The sequence below is a fragment of the Pygocentrus nattereri genome, chromosome 21, assembly GCF_015220715.1.
Source record: "Pygocentrus nattereri isolate fPygNat1 chromosome 21, fPygNat1.pri, whole genome shotgun sequence".
Classification (NCBI taxonomy): domain Eukaryota; kingdom Metazoa; phylum Chordata; class Actinopteri; order Characiformes; family Serrasalmidae; genus Pygocentrus; species Pygocentrus nattereri.
Genome location: NC_051231.1, coordinates 3,155,001 through 3,175,000, shown reverse-complemented (window position 1 = coordinate 3,175,000; position 20,000 = coordinate 3,155,001). Strand labels below are relative to the sequence as shown.

Genomic DNA, 20,000 nt, shown 5'->3' with positions numbered 1-20,000 from the left:
ACTCCTTCAGAAAATAAACGGCTGGGGCGCGTGACGGGCACAGCAGGTAGGTGTCGGTTTGAAATGCTAAAGGCTAAAGCTCCACATCTGTTTCCTCGTCTTTATTCCTGTATTTCCTGAAGAAGCGCCCCGTTAAAGATCCTCACGGTTTCAGCGCAGCCGCTGAATTCTGCTTCAGTCCGCTGGCGAATCGGTTTGAGAGGAATTCTCGCCGCTGACGCGACTTTCTGGACCCAAACTGTTGTTTTACACTAAATCCGGTTTCCCTCGATCCGAGGCGGCGATCTTCGTGTCACGAAGGTTAATAGCACCACTACGGTGAACGTCAGTGCAGAGATGCGTTACCGAGCCGGGGCGCTGGTACTGGGGCTTCCCCTCAGTGCGTTATCGCCCGGTCTTCAGCTCGATCCGGCGGGCTGGTGGAAGCCAGAGTGGGGACTTTTAAAAAGCGAGTGATGGAGCTCATGTTCAGTCATACGGCTATGAGTTTCATGCGTGGTAGTAACATTCAGGCTACTTATGTAACTTAAGTTGTGAAGTGCAGGGTGTGAGTAGGTGTGCAGGAGATTAACAGGCAAAACCCACCAAATCCTAGTCTACGGCTTAAATCCCTGCATGCAAGAACAGTGGAAAGCAGATTTGAGGTGTCCATCCTGGTCGGTGTTGAGCCCAGTCACGGTTGGTGTCTCATTTTGCTGCATTCAACTTTATGCCAGACTGCGCATGAAGGATACTATTAGGATATTTTGCTGGGGGTGGTCAAAGTTGATGAGCAGTAATTAGGTTTAGGCCTGAAATGGCAATACTGAGCAATGTGCTGCATTGGTGTCAGAGTGACATTCAGGGTGGTAAGTATTCCAGTTTTCAGAGTTACTTGTTAGGATTATAGTAACACTTTTAGAATTCTTACCCACTCTTTTTAAAAAATATGTGCCATCTTTATAAGAAATAGCATCAGTGCTTGTTCATACACTACTTTAAAATCACTGCACAGCGTGTGACATGCCTGCTAAAGACTGAGTGGACTGATAAACCAGTGTGATGATCAGATATTATTCTCAGCGCTTTGAGAGAACTTTGCAGGTGATGAGCTTAGCTTTGGTGAGTTATTGCGCTTGTGTGTGCGTTTCGTGGCAAGCTACGTACATGGTATTAACTGAAACTCACATTTTATACCCAATACCTGCTTCACATTCGCAAGATTTTGCATATTTTTGTGGAAGCACTGGATTGAAGCAGGCCATCAGAGACAACACACTGTTGAGACTTGTAAATTAAAGTGGTTAGTGTAGTGGTTAACACTTCTCCCTTCTATGCTGTAGACTGGGGTTCAGTACCCCACTATACCAATAAAAGTCCTTGGGCAAGACTCCTAACACTACCTTGGCCTACCTGTGTAAAATGATAATGATGTAAATTAAAAGGGAATTTTTCATGAAACTATATTAACAGAGGAGTTTTCTCTCATGGGCTTTATCAATATATATATATTTTTAAATGTATTATGAATATATTGCTTTTTATGTACTGTACTGGAATATGTTACTCAATACATTTAGGACAGTGTATTTAGTACTCAGCCATTCAGATTCGGTGCTTTTTTTTCTGTCAGTATTCTGACAGATCCCTGTAAGCCTGGAAATAGTATGGCTTTCTCCATATTTTGGTATTGACAGTGATATCTTCCCTCTTCTGGCGGGCTGCGCTGCGAATTGTATCCTCTCCGACTTTAGCTGTAGGCGTCTCTGAGAAGCAGCTGATTTTTTGAAAGGTTGTGTCTTTGTGCACAACTTTGCATTCTGTTAGAAGGTTTCAGCATTTGCAGTTAAAGGAATCAGTGCTTGCAGTCAGTCGGCATCTACTGAATTAGGGCAAAATGATTACCATAACCAGCCACTGGTGATGGTGCTGGTTTTGCATGGGCAGTGCTGTTTTGCATGAACTAAAACCTTTAGTAAATCAAGGCGTATGTTTTCTCATTTCTCATTGCTGCTGCCTCTGTTGCTTTACCGATGCTTTCCTTCACTTTGTAGTTGCTCTCTGTCGTTCTTTGGGTATCAGAAAAAGCACCATGACTTAAAAATGTACTTTTACTAGTAGTATTAACCCTTTTGTTGCATATGAAGGCTAAAGCAGAGAGCGAATAGCAGGTTTACAGTGATCCGGCTGTGTGTTTGTGCTGTATTTCTGGCTTGCGGGATGTTAGAGCTGGTTTCTCTGGTCTCTCACTCTGGCTAGTCCCTCTGAGTGCTCTGGTGTATGAATTACGTTTGTTTATAATTTGAAGGCTCAAAGCAAAGATGTAGTATAACAGTAGTGAGTGCTGGCTGATGGACGGTCACAGGTGGATGGTGAGTGGTCTGATATATGAATCATGTCACTGTTTTAACCCTTCGTTGGAATTTGAAGACCAAAAAACAAAGCAATAAAATCAGGACTTTGGGTGATTTTCCAAGCCAAATTATTCACTGATGCTGACGCCACAGCTCGATGACGTCACGCTACCTAGTTTGGTCCGGGCTCTGCTGAATCGTCTGGTCTGGAGATCGTGTCTGTAGCTTAAACTGTCCTGGAGTTAAGAAGGCTAGAAGTTACCTAGAAGTTACTTTTAAGAGTTAAACATTGACACTGTATGTCTGAAACTTTGCGTACGTCTGTTTATTCAATGTTTCTCCCCAAATTAAAGGTGAAAATTTGTTCCAGAGAACGCAGCACAGCACAATGCTGAGGAGCTCGATACCCCTCTAGCCAGCGCTTGGCATTGGGCGTGATGTCCCATTCTATTGGCAGTGCTTTTCAGCTGATTTCACTCATCAGGAAGCGTGTCTGAATACTTTTGAACACATACAGTTGTTCTCATCTTGTTACAGGAGCACACGTCCATGGTCAGACTTTTACTCGATCATTTCAGTTGCACCAACGCGGTTATTGCCCAAACTGTGGAAAAGATTTTTCATTTTAATCGAATTCAGTGCATCACTTTCTTCCCTGTTTAAGGCCTCAGGACTATGGCTCCAGGTCAGTAGCTGCCAAATGCCAAAGCCTCCAGCAAGACGATGCAGAAATCCTCTCCGTAGCTTCCTGACCACCCCATCTCTCATCTCTGCTCATCTGAGTGAGTGTTTCTGAGTCTGAAGACAGACCAGTCAGAGATCACTGCCCGCGCTGTTGCCCTGGCAGGCGTGATGCCTCTGCTAGCCCAGCCGACCAGTCAGGTTATTTCATGCTACCACTTGCAGTCCCATCGGATCGATGCGTTTCTTTTGCTGCTCGAGTTTCTTTCAGTCCAGCTTTCAGGCTGTGATGAATTTTTAAAGGTACAATAAGTACAACTTTCCATAAAGCTTAGTTCCAGCACAGTTGACTTGTTCTGTGCTTGTGCTTGGCTCGCCAAATGCAGCCTCGCCAGCAGATTCCTGTCTCTAACCACGCAAGCAAACGCTAATGTTTATGTTACAGTAGAGCCACACACACACACACACACACACACACACACACACACACACACACACACACACACACACACACACACACACATGCTCCAACACTTCAACAAACACCTCGAGGGAGGGAGGCCGAGGCAGGCGATCACAAAGGATGGAAAACAAGTAAAGCCTCAATTTAGCTGGGCTGACTGAAACAGGTGTGGACAGAGATTGAATGGGAGTTTGCGTTCTTTGTTAAAGCGATTAGTTAAAAAGGGTGGAAATGTAGCGTTTTTCAGTGAAACTCTCAGCATCACGCCTGGCCTGGCCTGCCAGAGCCTCTTAGCGCTTCTGGAGTTTGGGTTTGTTTTGTTCTTTGTTAGGAAATATAATGATTTTGTCTGAAAATCTAGCGCTGTCGCCTCACGGCAAGAAGGGCCTGGGTTCGATTCCCCGGCCGGGCGACCAGGGTCCATCCTGTATGGGGTTTCCATGTTCTCCCCATGTCTGCGTGGGTTCTCCGGTTTCCTCCCACAGTCCAAAGACATGCACTCAGGCCGATTGGACGTGCTAAATTGCCCCTAGGCATGAGTGAATGTGTCTGTCTGTCTGCCCTGTGATGGACTGGCGACCTGTCCAGGGTGTGTCCTGCCTTCTGCCCGATGAATGGGATAGCACACCCCCCCCCCCCCCCCCCACCCCACACCCGCGACCCTGAGGAGAGGCGGCTTAGAAAATATGTGTCTGAAAAAATGATATTTATTACTTTTTTGTTGTCGGATCAAAACCTGGCATCTTCAAAACGGTAACTTTACAGGAGACGCTGAAAACCTGCTCAACTTTTAATGTACGTCAATGGAACCAGAGTTTTTTCTGACTAATTATGGGTCATTTCTGTTGGTCCATTCATCACGAAATTTACACAGATGATGTGGAACCATAGGTATTTTCAAATTATGTCAAAAACTGAAAGACGACGAAAATGGAGATACGAGGTTTTGTTCCAACAGCAGCGCGATATAGAGACGGCGTAACCTCTGTCCCTCAAGTGCTCTCTGGATTCTGTGTGACGGTAAATATGCCAGCTATGCCACCAAACAGTTGCAGCCAGGCTGAGGCATTTTCCTTCTACAGCCTGAAAGCACAACAAAGCCTATTGCGCTCGTGTTTGTTTGTTTGTTTATTTATTTATTTACACAATAGTTGACCATTTCCTGGGTCCATTTTTTCCATGATCTCTCCTGCTAGTAGCGCTGACGCCATGCAGCAGGAACACGTCTATATGCTGTATTATTTTTACTCCTGCAGCTTTTGGCTTCGATACTATCCTCGAGTTCCTCTTCATGGCGCAAATACACTAATTTGTCATTGGGTTGATAATTGAGTGTTCCTAGCAGATGTAACACAGATGCATCACTGCGTCGGAGATATGTGTCTAATTTCCATATCAACACTCTCTCTCTCTCTCTCTCTCTCTCTCTCTCTCTCTCTCTCTCTCTCTCTCTCTCTCTCTCTCTCTCTCTCACTCTCACTCTCTCTCACTCTCTCTCTGCCTCTCTCTCTCTCTCTCTCTCTCTCACTCTCTCTCACTCTCTCTCTGCCTCTCTCTCTCTCTCTCTCTCTCTCACTCTCTCTCTCTCTCTCTCTCTCTCACTCTCTCTCTCTCTCTCACTCTCTCTCTCTCTCTCTGTCTCTCTCTCTCTCTCTCTCTCTCTCTCTCACTCTCTCTCACTCTCTCTCACTCTCTCTCTCTCTCTCTCTCTCTCTCTCACTAACTCTCTCACACACTCTCTCTCTCTCTCTCACTCTCTCTCTCACTAACTCTCTCTCTCTCTCTCTCTCTCTCTCTCTCTCTCTCTCTCTCTCTCCTCGCTATCATTACTTAAATACTGTGTTTGTACAGTAGACACTACATAATTTACCTCAGTGTAATTTTTGTCAGTGAGGTGCTGAACATGAAAATAAAAGCCTCCCGTTACCGGCAGGCTGCCACCTTGATCCACCTTGTGAATTCACACCTCTAGTTTAAAAACTGGAGAATTTTGACTTCAAAGACAAGTGTCTGTACTTGTGTTTGCTGCATTTCCACCTGCTTTTCATTTCACACTTCCCTTCACAGAAAAACAGTGAATTCAAATTATTAGCAACCCTTCCCGGAGAACTCGGCCTTTTCAGTGCGGAAAGGTGTGGCCAAATCTGGGAGAGGCTTGTTTTTATTACCACCCTCCCTTCAACTGTCAAAAAAAGTAAGAATAAAATAAAGTTGCTCCATATGTGAAATAAATAAAACTTATGATATAAATTAATTATACGTTTCTTAAAAAATACATGAAATATGTGTGTATATATGTGTATATATATATATTTATCTTTTAAATTTATATATATATATTTTTAAAAAGAAATAATAAAATAAATTATATAAAACTACTTCAAATATAATTATAATTAACAGTGAATCATAAATATTTTTTTTTAAACTGTGCTCAAGGTTGCTGTACACTGCTTATGGTCAAATCTGAGAGTCTTATTTGTGTTAGCACTGTCCCTTCAACTGTCACCAAATAAAGCAATTGAATAAAAATTGTCAATGAAATAAGCAAATACATTATTCAGCTAAATCCCTTAAAAATGAAATAGAAAGCATATGATGAATAAAAATATTGTCTGTAACAGATAACATGTTATTAATTTACGTCATAAATAATAAATGACTAAATAATTCCTTATCATTTAAAAAATCAGTGCTTCATGAGCAGCATCTCATTGCCCCTGGGTGAGGTCTCTTTCCACGAACGCCCCCCGGACTGTCGTTAAATTGAATAAATGATGAGTTCAAATAAAATAAAAAAACATTTTCACTTAGTATCGTTAGCATAAGACGACGGGCCTTAACCTTAACAGAATTAACCCCCGACAGCCGCTCCGTCGTCTCACCTCCGCTGAGGTTCACACCAGTGTACCCTGCCTGTCACCGGCAGCCAGAGGTGCTACATCTGCCTTCCCCTGGGCTGCTGCAGGCTCTGACTCTCTATGAAGGAGTGGGAAGGCAGAGTCAGTAGTAGGTGATGTCTGCGTGACACTCGTACATCGTTTTGTAGAAGAAGACGATTTGCAACTCAAATGTGCTCCTGGTGCGCGTCAGTGCCTGCGATGTGACTCTGGAGCGCCCAGTGAGAACGAGCCTGTGTGGATTTGTTTCCAGCACTTTCTAGAAGCCCTCAATCCTCGCTGGACTCATTTGAAAAGCAACGATGTGCTAAAAGCGCAACAGGGTCCACAAATTTACATGACAGCCTTTGGACGTTTTACTGTCATATGTACACAGCGTCCATAATATTGGTAGATGTAAGTGGCAGGATTGTGTATATAGGCTATAGGCAGCTGGGTGAGTCGTCAGCGTGAGCCGAAATGCGAGCTGAAGCCAGCTCCAGCCGTCTCCGTCTCCGCGCTGTCGTAGCCATTCACTGTGTGGAATGTTCCCAAGGTGTCTGTTTTTGTAGCCGGGGGCAAATCTGGTCACGTCCCATGCAGGGCCGATCGTAGAAAGTAGAAGAGTGGAGAGACGGAGAGAGAGAGAGAGAGAAACTGGAGATGGAATGATGACAGAAACGAAAAGACAGTGGGAGTCACAGCGAGAGACAGAGAAGGAGAGAGAAAGAGAGGCCACACGATCCTTTGTGCTCATATCATATTGAAATGCTGCACACGAGTGGACACGTCCCTTCGGAGAAAGGAGCTGGAAGAGAGCCTAAAAAATTATCAGCGTGACATTTTCTAGTTAAAGCATCATGATTATCGATAAAATCACCCACCTCCTCCCAAACAAATCCATGTGGGCTGCTGCATTTTGACCCCCTTTATTTTTTATTTTATTGGTGTATGCTTCTTTTAAACATTAACTAGTTTCATAAAAATCTTCAATTAAACCACATATTAATACAGGGTGATTCAAAAAGATTCATCCGATTTCAAAGCGCTGTATATTTTTAATCGTGAGGAGCCGAGGAACCAATCACAATCCAACTGTAAGAGGGGGTCACAGAGTTTCTGACCGGCTCCTTCAGTCTGAGAGGAGCTGAGACCCCTGAGCAGAACGTTCTGCGTTCTCCACGTCAATAAGAGTGAATCCGTCAGAAATGAGCAGCGGGATTTTCATCAGCAGTGAAGCTCCAGCAGCTCAGAGCGTTCGGCGCTGGTTCCACAGCACTGGATGATCTCCGAAATCCCACCGAAAGAGCCGTGAGAGCGGCGACGCCCGACACGCTCAGTCCAGTCTGGGATGAGTTTGACTGTGGTGTTGATGTCGTCCGTACAGCTGGAGGAGGTTCAGACTGAGACCTTGTAGAACTACATAATAAACTTTATGCTCATTTACACTGTTTACAGCTCACTGCACTGATCTGGAATGACTTACAAGAGAAACTAATCGTTTTGAAATCGCTTGAAACTTTTTTAACCACCCTGTAAAATACTGAGTAACCCAAAGTCTGCTTCATCTGTCGTTATAATAAATGTTACTGCCAACATGTGCGTTCCCGAGCTCCTTCTGGTGCAGGTTCGTGGTGACTTGCTTGCTTATAACGCTCCTAGCTGGAGGAACTTCAGACTGCTAGCTGTGGCCATGTGCTTTCACATGAAAAAACAACGGTAACTGAAATCACACATAGCAAAAACACTGGGGAGTTTACTCTACTGTGGCCCCATTGTGATTCATTGCTTTAACATTATGTGTATGTATTATTTAGTATTATTTATGCCCTTTTTTCTGAGAAGACCAGCTGTAGGCGGTGATCAGAAGATCTTTTCCCTCCAGGTTAGAGCTAGCTGCTCTAGAGTAACATCCAGTCATTTTAGCTTGTTTTTTATTTTTTTGCAGTGAGTCACTTTAAGGCCAGCTGAAGTTCCAGAGCATGTCAGCGTTTATTTTTAATTCCATTCACTCTCGCTGAACTTCAGTAAAGGAAAAAGTAGAATTACGGTACAGCCAGCATTACAGCACATAGCAGAGACAGCTAGTAGGAAGCTTTTATCAAATCCTCTCTAATTATCCCTCATTTCTTTTCCCAAAACGGCAGTCATCACCTTTTACACATCAACATCAGTCACTTGTTCATCACGGTCTGTGTTTACATGCAAAGATTTTTGCCAATCCAGTTGAATACGTTCCGATTATGGATTAAGATTGAGGTGTTTACTCTCACTCGACTCAACTCTCTGATGGAAAATCTTTGTTTACATGCACACTATAAATAATATGATCCAAAATTAGGTGCATGTGTGGAGAACCGCTTAAAGTAAACGTTACCATGACTGCGAACATCACGTGAGTCCAGTCAGAGTGAGATGAGCAGCAGTGAGCAGTGATTGTGTTTTTAACTGCTTTAAAATTACATCAGACTCAGGAAAACTTCCTTCACACGTCCTTATTAAAGGCCGAGGGAAAGACGTCGTGCCATGTTGAACGTTATAAACTTTTGCTATGAAGCGACGCACATGCACATCCCTATTGTTCCGATAGGGAATGTAATCGGATTCAGGCGTTTACATGGATATTATTGTTCTATTTAACAGATTATTTACAGGATTACCCACCTCGTCCAGTCGGATAGAAAATGTATTCTGAATGGTCTCTGTCGGACTAGACTGTTCCGATTGACGTGTTCACCTGGACGTATTCTATTCCGATTGAGCTATTAGTTGGATTATTAATGGATTATTAGGCTGCATGTAAACGTGGCTAGTGCTGATTCAACGAAAAAGGTAAATTTACATAACTTTTTTAAACTGAGTGATCGAGCGTAGTTGAGTTACCAAGGCGTACTTTAAAGTTGCACTAGGCAATTCATCTTTCACTGTCATTCACAAGATAAGATCGACGAGATGCGTGCTGGCCGTGCTGCGGAATACTGTCCGTCAGCCTGGATTGGGTAATGCATCGCTCCATGTAGAGCAAGACTGCCAAGCCGAAAAAACCCCCAACAAAGCACTCCTGATGTTGGTTTCTGTGAGGAAGAACAAACTGACTTATCTGATTTAATGTGCGGAGGGATGAAAGCTACAGGTCAGAGGCTGCTTGCCAAGCACGATTAGACACAGATGGCAGGTGATCGAACATCACTAATTCAGGACGTTAGGCGCAGGTTCTTCGGCCTACTCCTGGCAGACTGAAGCACGGCTCACCTGCTCCGCTCAAGTGTCCGTGCTTCTTCCTCTTCGTTTTGACTCAAGGTTTTTCCTCTCATTTTGTTCACTTTCCTAGAGGATTCTCAGGTCTGTCCTTCAGCTCGGTGCGTTTGAGGAGTGAGGCTGCAAACGTGGACCACACAAATGTGCCCTGCTGCGATTGTAACGGCAGAGAAAGGCTTTCATAATGTACTGAATCATGCATTGAGTCTTTCAAAAGCTGCATCTGCAGAGTCCTGCACTGGCATCGGTGTAGAATAAGGCCCGGAACAAGCAATGTTGATGATGGGACATGGGGCTATTCTGTTGCCATGGTAATTAAGAGGGTTGAGGAGGTGGAAGTGAGTGCCAGAAGCTGTAATGACATCATCAGTGTAGCACTTGAAATCTCAGGACTTACAGTTTGTGCTTCTAGTCCACAGCACAAAATCCAAGCTCTGGTTATTGGTGAGCAGCCACTGGTAGGGCTGCACAACACTGATGTTGCAGAAGGGTACAATGTGCAAAGGAACCTCTACCCAGCACCCAGGCCAGCCACTGATCTTTCTCTGGGAGTTTGGATGAATCAGTTTACCTGATCCAAGATCAATAGACAAAAATAGGGCTGGACTTTAAGCATGTCTGGTTATGTATTTTTTCATGATAGTACTGAAAAGTACTGTTTTTATTCTGTCAACATGACTGTAAATCATGACGTCACCCAAGTATTTCATTTCTCAGGAGGAGTTTCGGACGAGATTAGATGCATAAGGATGGGGAAAGTCAAAGAAAAGGAAGTAAAAAAACTGTTTCCAGACCTTTTGAAGTTCAAAAAGGTTTTAAAAGATATGGAGAAACTGGGGCTCCAAACAGTCACTCAGGACCTGGTTGACCACCACAGCTGTCACCATCAGATAAACTGTACTTTTTGAGAGATTGGAGAACATTATTCTCCACTTTTGCATCAGATCTGAAAAAATCCACAAACATTCCTGGTCATTCTTCCTTTGTAAGAAGACAACACTAAAGCAAGGGTGTCCAAAGATAGGGCCCCAGGGCTAAATGTGGTCTGCAGACAGATTTTAATTGCCCCCCCAGCTTCTGTTTTACAGGGTATTACTGGCCGCTGGCCAGTACGTTGCAGTTCTTCCTTTTACCTGATGGTGGCAGGTGACCAGACCTGCGGCTTCACTTAGTAAACGAGATTCAATCAAGACGACAGACATAAAGCCCAAACTAAACACTGAGAACCGCCGATTTTGCTTCTTATCAGAGCAAATTCAGCAGTTCAGTAAATATTAACCCTTTAAGATCAAACAAAAACGATTATTTGATTTGTAAAGATCACCGCCTAACAAACCAAACGTTTATAGATTTCTGTTCGGTTTGTCTCACAAATGATATTTTTCAACAAGTAAACACTGGAATAGGAGCATGATTAATACATTAGACATGTTGTACTGTTGCTCTTCAACAGTTTAATCGTTTATTATAAGCGCTTATCGTTCCAAACGGCTCGGACTGAACAATCCAGCAGCGAAAGAGGCCTCGTGCATCTTTCATACGGTGATAGGAAACACAGCAGCTCTCAGAAAGCTCAGATTCTACGCGCTTATATTTTGAAATCTTAATATTTTGAATAATTTGTCAATAATATGTCGGGTATTTTAACACAGTCTGGCCCACTCCTGCAGTATGGGGTCTGAAAGGATGTGTAGATATTAAGAAGCCCTTAATTCTTTGTTGGGAAAGAAAAATTAAAAAACACTAAATCCTAAACTTAAACGATGTATTTAGTTGTTGATACTTTTGTGTAATTTTCTGTTAAATATTTGTTTTGTGCTGTTTTTTTCTTGCACATAAATAAATGAAGGCTCTCTGGTCTCTGACTTTCGCACATTGCTGTACATTGCAAGGCATATTGTAGTTGCAAGCCATAGCAATATTATCACAATATAGTATTTAGTCTATATCGTGCAGACCTAGTGTCCAACCTAGTTTGCACATATTTTCACAAATCTTTGTATCATAATTGTGCATTATGACACCTAATGGCTACAAGCAATTACCATGGCATGTGCAGGCTTAATCAGCTAATGGTATTTGCTGGAAACCTACAGTGTGAGTCAATTATCCAAGTCTTTATCTCCCCTATTATAGCCCCAGTCCAGAGACAATGCAGAGGACGGGAATAATCTGTTGCTGCAGAGCATCCGGTGCTGCTCGCGCTCTCCTGCCCCAACTCTATGCACCACTACTGTCTGCCTCTCCGAACAAGCCTGTTTATAGCATGACTCAGCCTGTCCTCTTGGCTGACCCTTCTGCATTGTTTTTGGCTGCTGCCTGCCCCTGCTGTGGTGCTGCCTTTGGCCACGTGCCTTTCCCTTGCATTGTGGACCTACTGAGCTCTTGTTTAATCGTTTTTAGTCGTGGTGAAGAACGGTGGGGTGGTTTAGTGGTCTGGTTGGTGGGAAACGAGAGTGGCGTGGCGTGGTACGGAACGGCACCTCGTCCTTTCTGAAGGAGATCCGGCGAGCTGCGGCTGTCTTCTGCCTGATTGCAGTGAGTCAGCACATTCAGAAAATCTGGAGTGCTTTTTCCCCTCCTCCCTCCGACTATCTGTTCGTTTGCTTTTCTCATCTGCTCTTTCCCAGGGAATAATTCAAAACCACGCCCCCCCATCTTGTGGACAACCCATGCTCTGTGATCTGCGTGTTGCTCACATGTTCATGCGGCAGGACTCTGCATGCTGCATGCGTTGGGAGTTGCGGTGGGGAAATGTGCTCTACAGATCTCTAGGCTTTGTAGAGAATGGATGACTGTATAATGTTATTTTATATTGTACATTGGAGAGATTTCCTTATCAAAACGTGTAGTTTAGAAATCTGCATGTCGTTTGAAGAGGTTCCTTTAATCTTTGGCCTATAATTGATTCGATAGGATTGTTCAGTAACTTGTATGAACTCTTAATGTGCTGTTTGGCTACAAAGTCATTTACAAGGCTTCAGTTTTAGTTAAATGACCTACACTATACTGCAACCCTTTGGGATGAATTAGAGTGGAGACTGTGAGCCAGACCTTCTCGTCCGTGTCTGACCTCACAAATGCGCTTCTGGAAGAACGGTCAAAAATTCCCATAAACACTCCTAACCCTTGTGGAAAGCCTTCCCAGAAGAGTTGAAGCTGTTATAGCTGCAAAGGGTGGGCCGGCATCATATTAAACCCTATGGATTAAGAATGAGATGTCGCTCAAGTTCATGTGTGTGTGAAGCCAGACGAGCGAATGCTTTTGGCAGTGTAGTGTGTTTCATGGACAAGAGAATTTTCTTCTCACTTATTGTGGCATCAAACCGTTTAAAGTAGTTAAAGAAGCACTGTTGAAATTTTGAAATGTACCATTCACTCCCAAGTCCATATATGGCAACAAAGCTGTTAAAATCAGCCCATTTTGAATATATATATATATATTTTTTTTGTGATGTCATGACAAACCAACTCATTTAGGGTTCTTACACACTACACACCCCAAGGATGGAGCAGTAGACTTATATGCATGCCGTCCAGAAGGTGCGTACACAACTGGAGCGAGGCGGAGTTTGTACAGTTCAAAATAAAACATTTGGACTGGAAACAATAAAATATGGGCCATCAAAAGAACATTTTGGCAATGGCCAAGCCGACAGCAACCACGAAGGCGAAGAATTCATCCAGAATTTTCCTGCTTGTATTTTTCTTTTGATTGACGTGCCTCCATGTCAGAACCTGTTACAACAAAGGTTTGAACTCTTTCGATGCTCGACGAACCGTCTTTTCACTTCATACTTCATATTTTTTTTTGATCTGATAGCGCTGAGGCAGCGTCGTGATGTAAATCTTTGATCTTGCCACAAACAGAGTGTCAGGAGACCTGGGCTTGCAGAAAAGATGGTTCTATTTGAAGCGCTCTGTCCAGTCTGCCACCAACCCTAGTCCTAACCGAAGTACACCGGGGTACTGCAATTAGTCATAAGAAATTTATGGTTCGAATAACATAAAGAAAACAAAAGCCAAATAAATATGATAAAATACATAATGAAAGTTGTTGCCCTCAGGAGCTGCGTTAAAAAGAATCTCTTATTTTGAAATAAAAGTCATGCCGATGACGTCACTCGACCTCCTTTGACCTGTTTTCTGAGGATCTATGAAGGATCTACGACTATGGAATATATAAATTAAATGACAAAGAAAACAATAGCCAAATAAATATTATAAACTATATAATGAAAGTTCCCCAGGAGTCGTGTCACTGGTGTTACTGTGTAACAAAAAGTCTCTTATTCTGAAATAAAAGTCACGCCGATGACGTCACTCGACCTCCTTTGACCTGTTTTCTGAGGATCTATTAAGAAAAGCTCATGGTGAGTCCACTGCGTCTCTCAGTTCTCAGAGATCTTCTCATTCAGCTCATGATCTCATATGAAGCTTCTAGCTGACGTCACAGGTGTGACCGACTTTATTCTGAGGTAGCTGTGAAAAAATAGTAACACAAGTGGATTAAATTCCATATTTTAGTGGACGTTCCATAATTGACAACATCTGGTTTGATGCTCTGCAGCAGCTGTTTTGTAAAAAAAAGCAGTTTTCATTAAAATGTCACTGGTGTTTCCTTTACCAGTGACGATCGATAGCACCAGTGACTCCTATGGATGGAATAAAAAGTGGACGTTTCTGTAGAACGACCCAACTGCAGTAGACCAATATCACGTTGAAGTTTCAACATCCATAAACCGTTGATAGGACGCCACTACAGTGAGAGCCATGTTGCTCTTAGATGTTCATTAACCCCTTGAACCCATAGCTTAGTACTGTAAAAGTAATGTGTATGTCACGGGGTTATGAGAGTATAAGAAGTGTTTGGCTGCATTCAGGCTCTTGGTAAGTAAGGGGTTAATGCCACTATAAATACAGTGTTATATTTTACAAACCTGGCATGAAAAGTGGCACGAATAAGCTTCCAGAATGACTCAACCTGAAAACACGTTCTGAGATTTCCGCGCGTCCGTCAGAACCGACTTGTTGACGAACGTCTTAGCGATGCTGTCGAAGTGCTCTGACACATGCTAACATGGTGTTGCCTCACAACCTACATCGAATTACTGTCAAAAACATGAAAGGCGTCCACGTTGAATTGTGGACGCTTTGATTACAGCTCAGTGTTTGTGTTTTTGAAGATGACTGAGGAGGTTCCCATAAAGCCCTGGCCCTCTTGCTATCTCTGCACTCAGAGTGTTTTATATTGCATCACTACACGTCCCCTAGTCCAGGATAATTGGATAAGGCATTTCAAAGTGGATTTGCTTTTCTTTTTTCAAACCCCGCTGATAGTGCCCCCTCGTTGGAGGGGCCTTGTTTGTGAGCAATAGCTATGAGTAATGTTTGGCTTTTGAGCGAACCAAGCCTACTCCCCATCCCTCTGGGGTTGTCCTGTGGCTTCCAAACAGGCCTGACTGGTTCTATCCAGGGAGTGAGTTGTAGCTTTATAGAAACTGGGAACAGATATGAGCTTCTTAGAGTTTAGACCAGATTCATATTCAGTCAGGCTGCAGCATCTGGCTCAGACACAGTGGACTCACCATGAGCTTTTCTTCATAGATCCTCAGACAACAGGTCAAAGGAGGTCGAGTGACGTCATCGGCGTGACTTTTATTTCAGAATAAGAGTTTTTTGTCACGCAGTAACGCCAGTGACACGACTGCTGGGGAACTTATTTAAAAAATATTTTATCTTTCTGTCATTTTAATCATATATTTCATAGTCATAGTCGAAAAGGCAGAAAAATTTGTTTTTATCTCAAAATATGGACAAGCTCTTCTGTGGTGTTTGGAATTCTATATGATGGATTTAAAAACCAGTGTTGCTGAATTGAGGCTCACGAAGGTGGAATTGTGAAAATAACATATTGTTTTGTTTAAAAATCTAAATAAAGTGTAATGTAAGTGTAATCTGTAAACGCCATGGACACAAAAACGAACGTTTCCGTGGAATGACTCGTCATATTGCCCACCCCTAAATGTGCACTACGCTTCAACTGCTGTCGTCTGGCTGCATGCCATGTGATTTATCTAACCTCTAATGCTGATGCAGATGAGTCGAGCCACATAAATCCCCTCTGCTGAATCTCACCACTTTAGCAGTCGCCACATAGCTGGACCACATCTTATATACAACCAGAATAAACCTGCGCTCATGGCACTTAAAACAATTTGAAGTGTCTGTTGGTTTGAAACGTAGTGATGGATCCGTCTTCTTCTCCTTGAGGAGCCCAGAGTCTTTTCCTACCCACGATTTTACTGCTGCAATTAAGAAGTTGGGGCAAAGAGTCTTACTCACGACTCCATTAAATGCCTCCCGCAGGGAATCAGCTTACAACCATTAGGCCTTTCAGCCAGACTTTTCAACCAGTGAGGAGCTCTCCTTAACCTCTTACTCTCCAGGGTATATTTTGGTTTGTCCGTCTGAATTTACTTGACCAAATCATAAGGCAAAATATTCAGTAACTGCATGAAATGACTGTAAATTTATTTATTTATTTATTTATTTATGTAAAAGCCCCTCAAATGAACAGAACGTGTGTTCTATGATCTCCACACATCACTATACGCTCACAATTTACTGCTGAAAGCCAAAAATCTCCGACGCTCTTTGTGTTATTTTCTAAAAGTGATGTTTCCAGAGCAGATCACTGAAGAGACGCCGTCTGTTTATAGTTTAGAGCCCAGATTTGGGGAAAAACGGCTCGACTTTCAGTAGAAAAACAAAGTTCAGCTTCTTTTATTATAAGGGTTTAAAATGACGTCACCGTCTATTAGACTGGAGAGAAGAGCTACAGCCTCACACGACAACCAGCTTCTGAATGGAGCGGTAACACTTTCTATGAATGTCATGATTGTAAGTATCTAGAACCACATTTATAACATGTTTTAATGCATTCACAAGGCATTCATTATAAACGTGGCTAGAAATATTTATACAAATGAATTACACTGAATTACACTTTATAGGCATGTTTATTATACATTATGAATTGTTAATATAATGCATTATACGTTTTGTTAATAACATGTTATACTGTCAGTGCCAAAAGTGAATTAAAGGCACATACAAAGTCTTTTTACGTCCTTCACTCTGTGACACTACACTACAGTACAGTACAGTACAGTAAGGCTGGTTTCTGCTGCCGTTCTATTGGATATGCAGTGTTAAGTCAGTGCCAGGCTAACGGTGGTGAACATTAACGGTGGTGAACATTAACAGTGGTGCACATTAACAGTGGTGAACATTAACAGTGGTGCACATTAACGGTGGTAAACATTAACGGTGGTGAACATTAACGGTGGTGCACATTAACGGTGGTGAACATTAACAGTGGTGAACATTAATGGTGGTGAACATTAACGGTGGTGCACATTAACGGTGGTGAACATTAACGGTGGTGAACATTAACAGTGGTGTACATTAACAGTGGTGAACATTAACGGTGGTGCACATTAACAGTGGTACACATTAACAGTGGTGCACATTAACGGTGGTGCACATTAACAGTGGTGCACATTAACGGTGGTGCACATTAACGGTGGTGCATATTACCAGTGGTGAACATTAACAGTGGTGAACATTAACGGTGGTGAACATTAACTGTGGTGAACATTAACAGTGGTGAACATTAACAGTGGTGCACATTAACAGTGGTGAACATTAACAGTGGTGTACATTAACGGTGGTGAACATTAACAGTGGTGAACATTAACAGTGGTGAACATTAACAGTGGTGCACATTAATGGTGGTGAACATTAACGGTGGTGCACATTAACGGTGGTGAACATTAACGGTGGTGAACATTATCAGTGGTGAACATTAACAGTGGTGAACATTAACAGTGGTGTACATTAACAGTGGTGAACATTAACGGTGGTGAACATTAACGGTGGTGTACATTAACAGTGGTGTACATTAACAGTGGTGAACATTAACAGTGGTGTACATTAACAGTGGTGAACATTAACGGTGGTGAACATTAACGGTGGTGAACATTATCAGTGGTGAACATTAACAGTGGTGAACATTAACAGTGGTGTACATTAACAGTGGTGAACATTAACGGTGGTGAACATTAACAGTGGTGTACATTAACAGTGGTGTACATTAACAGTGGTGAACATTAACAGTGGTGTACATTAACAGTGGTGAACATTAACGGTGGTGAACATTAACAGTGGTGTACATTAACAGTGGTGAACATTAACAGTGGTGAACATTAACAGTGGTGCACATTAACAGTGGTGAACATTAACAGTGGTGAACATTAACAGTGGTGAACATTAACAGTGGTCTACATTGACTTTCCCACATTGGGTGAAACTCTGATGTTGCTCTAGTTTAAACTCTGACATTTGAAGCCTGTAATGAGCTTTATTGTGTTTTAGTGTTTCAGTAAATCCTTCAGTAAATTCTTCAACTTGAAGCCTCAGTCTGAACCCTGGAGGAGGCTTTAGTCCAGCACGCTCCACTTTACTTAGAGCGGACTAATGGCTATAACGTGTAATGTATTTCTATAAATATTTATAGCCATGTTTATTATGCCTTATGAATGCATTATAACACATTATGAATTTGGTTATAGATGCTTACAAATGTGACATTCATAGAAAGTGTTACCGATGTAGCTTATGACAAAGTGCATTTTGGAACCACTGGTGGTCTCAAGGAGTAAAGACTTGACTGAGGTGGTCTGAGTTTACAAAGAGCCGGCGTGTGTTTTTGTCAGTAGTGGGCAGATGGTGATCTTTATCAGCAGTTTGTTCACTCGAGCGTCACATGTTGTTGTTTTCCGCATTGTTCAATGAAACCCTGTTTCCTAGTGTAGCACCTGCAAGCTACGCTTGGAGAGCTCCCTTCAAAACACACCTTCTCTGTCAACAACGCCACGCACATGCACACGCCGTACAGCCGATCCTTTAGATGTGTGCGCGCTGTGGTAAGCAGCCCCTGCTGAGGTGTAATGCATTCATTTTTAATTGAATAACTCACAGGAGTCTCTGTAATCGTGTGACAACTCTGCTTGACACACTTGCCTCAGCGTGCTTAGCGTAGATCATTCATTTGGAAACTTCAGCCTTTGAAACCGGACTACGCTCCCTTCTGCAGAACACAGTCACTAGCCCTGAAGCTGAGGCTTATTACACAAACAAATGAAAAAATCCTTCATTTTTCTTTCTTTCTATTTTCGCTCAGGCCCATTTTTAATGTTTGTTGGTGTGCTGAATGCTGGAAATGACCATTTTCCAGCCTCTCTTCACTTCAAGTTAAACAGACTGATCTGATTGGCTGCTTTGTGTCGCATCTCATTCAAAAAACAATCTAGTCAGAACAGTCCTTATAACTTAAGCATGGAAGGGTGTGAAAAATAGCCATAGCCTCAATTGTGAGGATGTACAGTGGCCACGTTTACATGCAGCCGAATAATCCGTTAATCTGACTGATAGCTCTGTCATTATAGAATTCTATCTAGGTTCTATCTGATTGATCGAGGTGGGTAATCCTGTAAATAATCCGTTAAATTGAAGAATAATATCCGTGTAAGCGCCTGTATCCGATTACATTCCCTATCGGAACTTTTAAGTCTGTTCTGCATGAGCGTCGCGTCACAGTGAGAGTTCATACCGTTCAACACGGCGGAGCAGAAACTGGTCTGCAGAGGAGACGAAGTTCATGCTCCGATCTTTAAAAGACGGCGGTGGGACGGACGTCCAGCTTATGTGTCTCAGAGCACGACGTCTTCCTCTCGGCCTTCTTTAATAAGGACGTGTGAAGGACGTTTTCCTGAGTCTGACGTCATTTTAAAGCAGTTAAAAACACAATCACTGCTCACTGCTGCTCATCTCACTCTGACTGGACTCACGTGATGCTGGTTGTCATGGTAACGACTAAGCGCTACTCAATGCATGCGCATCATTTTGCATTGGATTACTTGTAGTGAGCATGTAAACGAAGGTTTTCCATCAGATTGTTGAATAGAGTGAGAATATAAACACCAAATTTTAAATGTATTTATTGTACTCTAGCAGAGCAGAATGTTTAGGTGATGCTCTACATTTAATTTATTTACAGTTCTGTTTCTCTGTAATGCTAATGAAGTTGGGTCTTGTTCTAATGTCTGTATTTTATTTCTACATATTGTCCATATTGCCTGCAGATATGCTTTCTTGTATATATTCCTGCCTCTTTGTGATAAGCGAGATTATTTATTATTTATTTATAGTAGCCAGTTTTGCTGAGCCTGTATATTATTGCACCACCCTTATGGTAACTGTGCTGTATGACTGCTACTGGCTTGGGATCAATAAAGCATCTGTCTGTCTGTCTGTCTGTCC

At 42.6% G+C, this 20,000-nt stretch overlaps 1 protein-coding gene across 11 annotated transcripts in view; it reads left to right on the top strand.

Annotated features, from left to right (window-relative positions):
• Positions 1–20,000, top strand: part of LOC108438615 (band 4.1-like protein 1) — a 183,008-nt gene that overhangs the window by 95 nt on the left and 162,913 nt on the right. For 10 of the 11 annotated variants that reach the window (XM_037532132.1, XM_037532134.1, XM_037532129.1 and 7 more), the window contains exon 1: positions 1–46. This exon is cut by the window's left edge. The gene's annotated coding sequence lies outside the window, so the exon portion shown is untranslated. Of the gene's footprint in view, positions 47–277; positions 679–20,000 lie in introns of those variants that run through there. The other variant, XM_037532130.1, reaches the window with a different exon arrangement.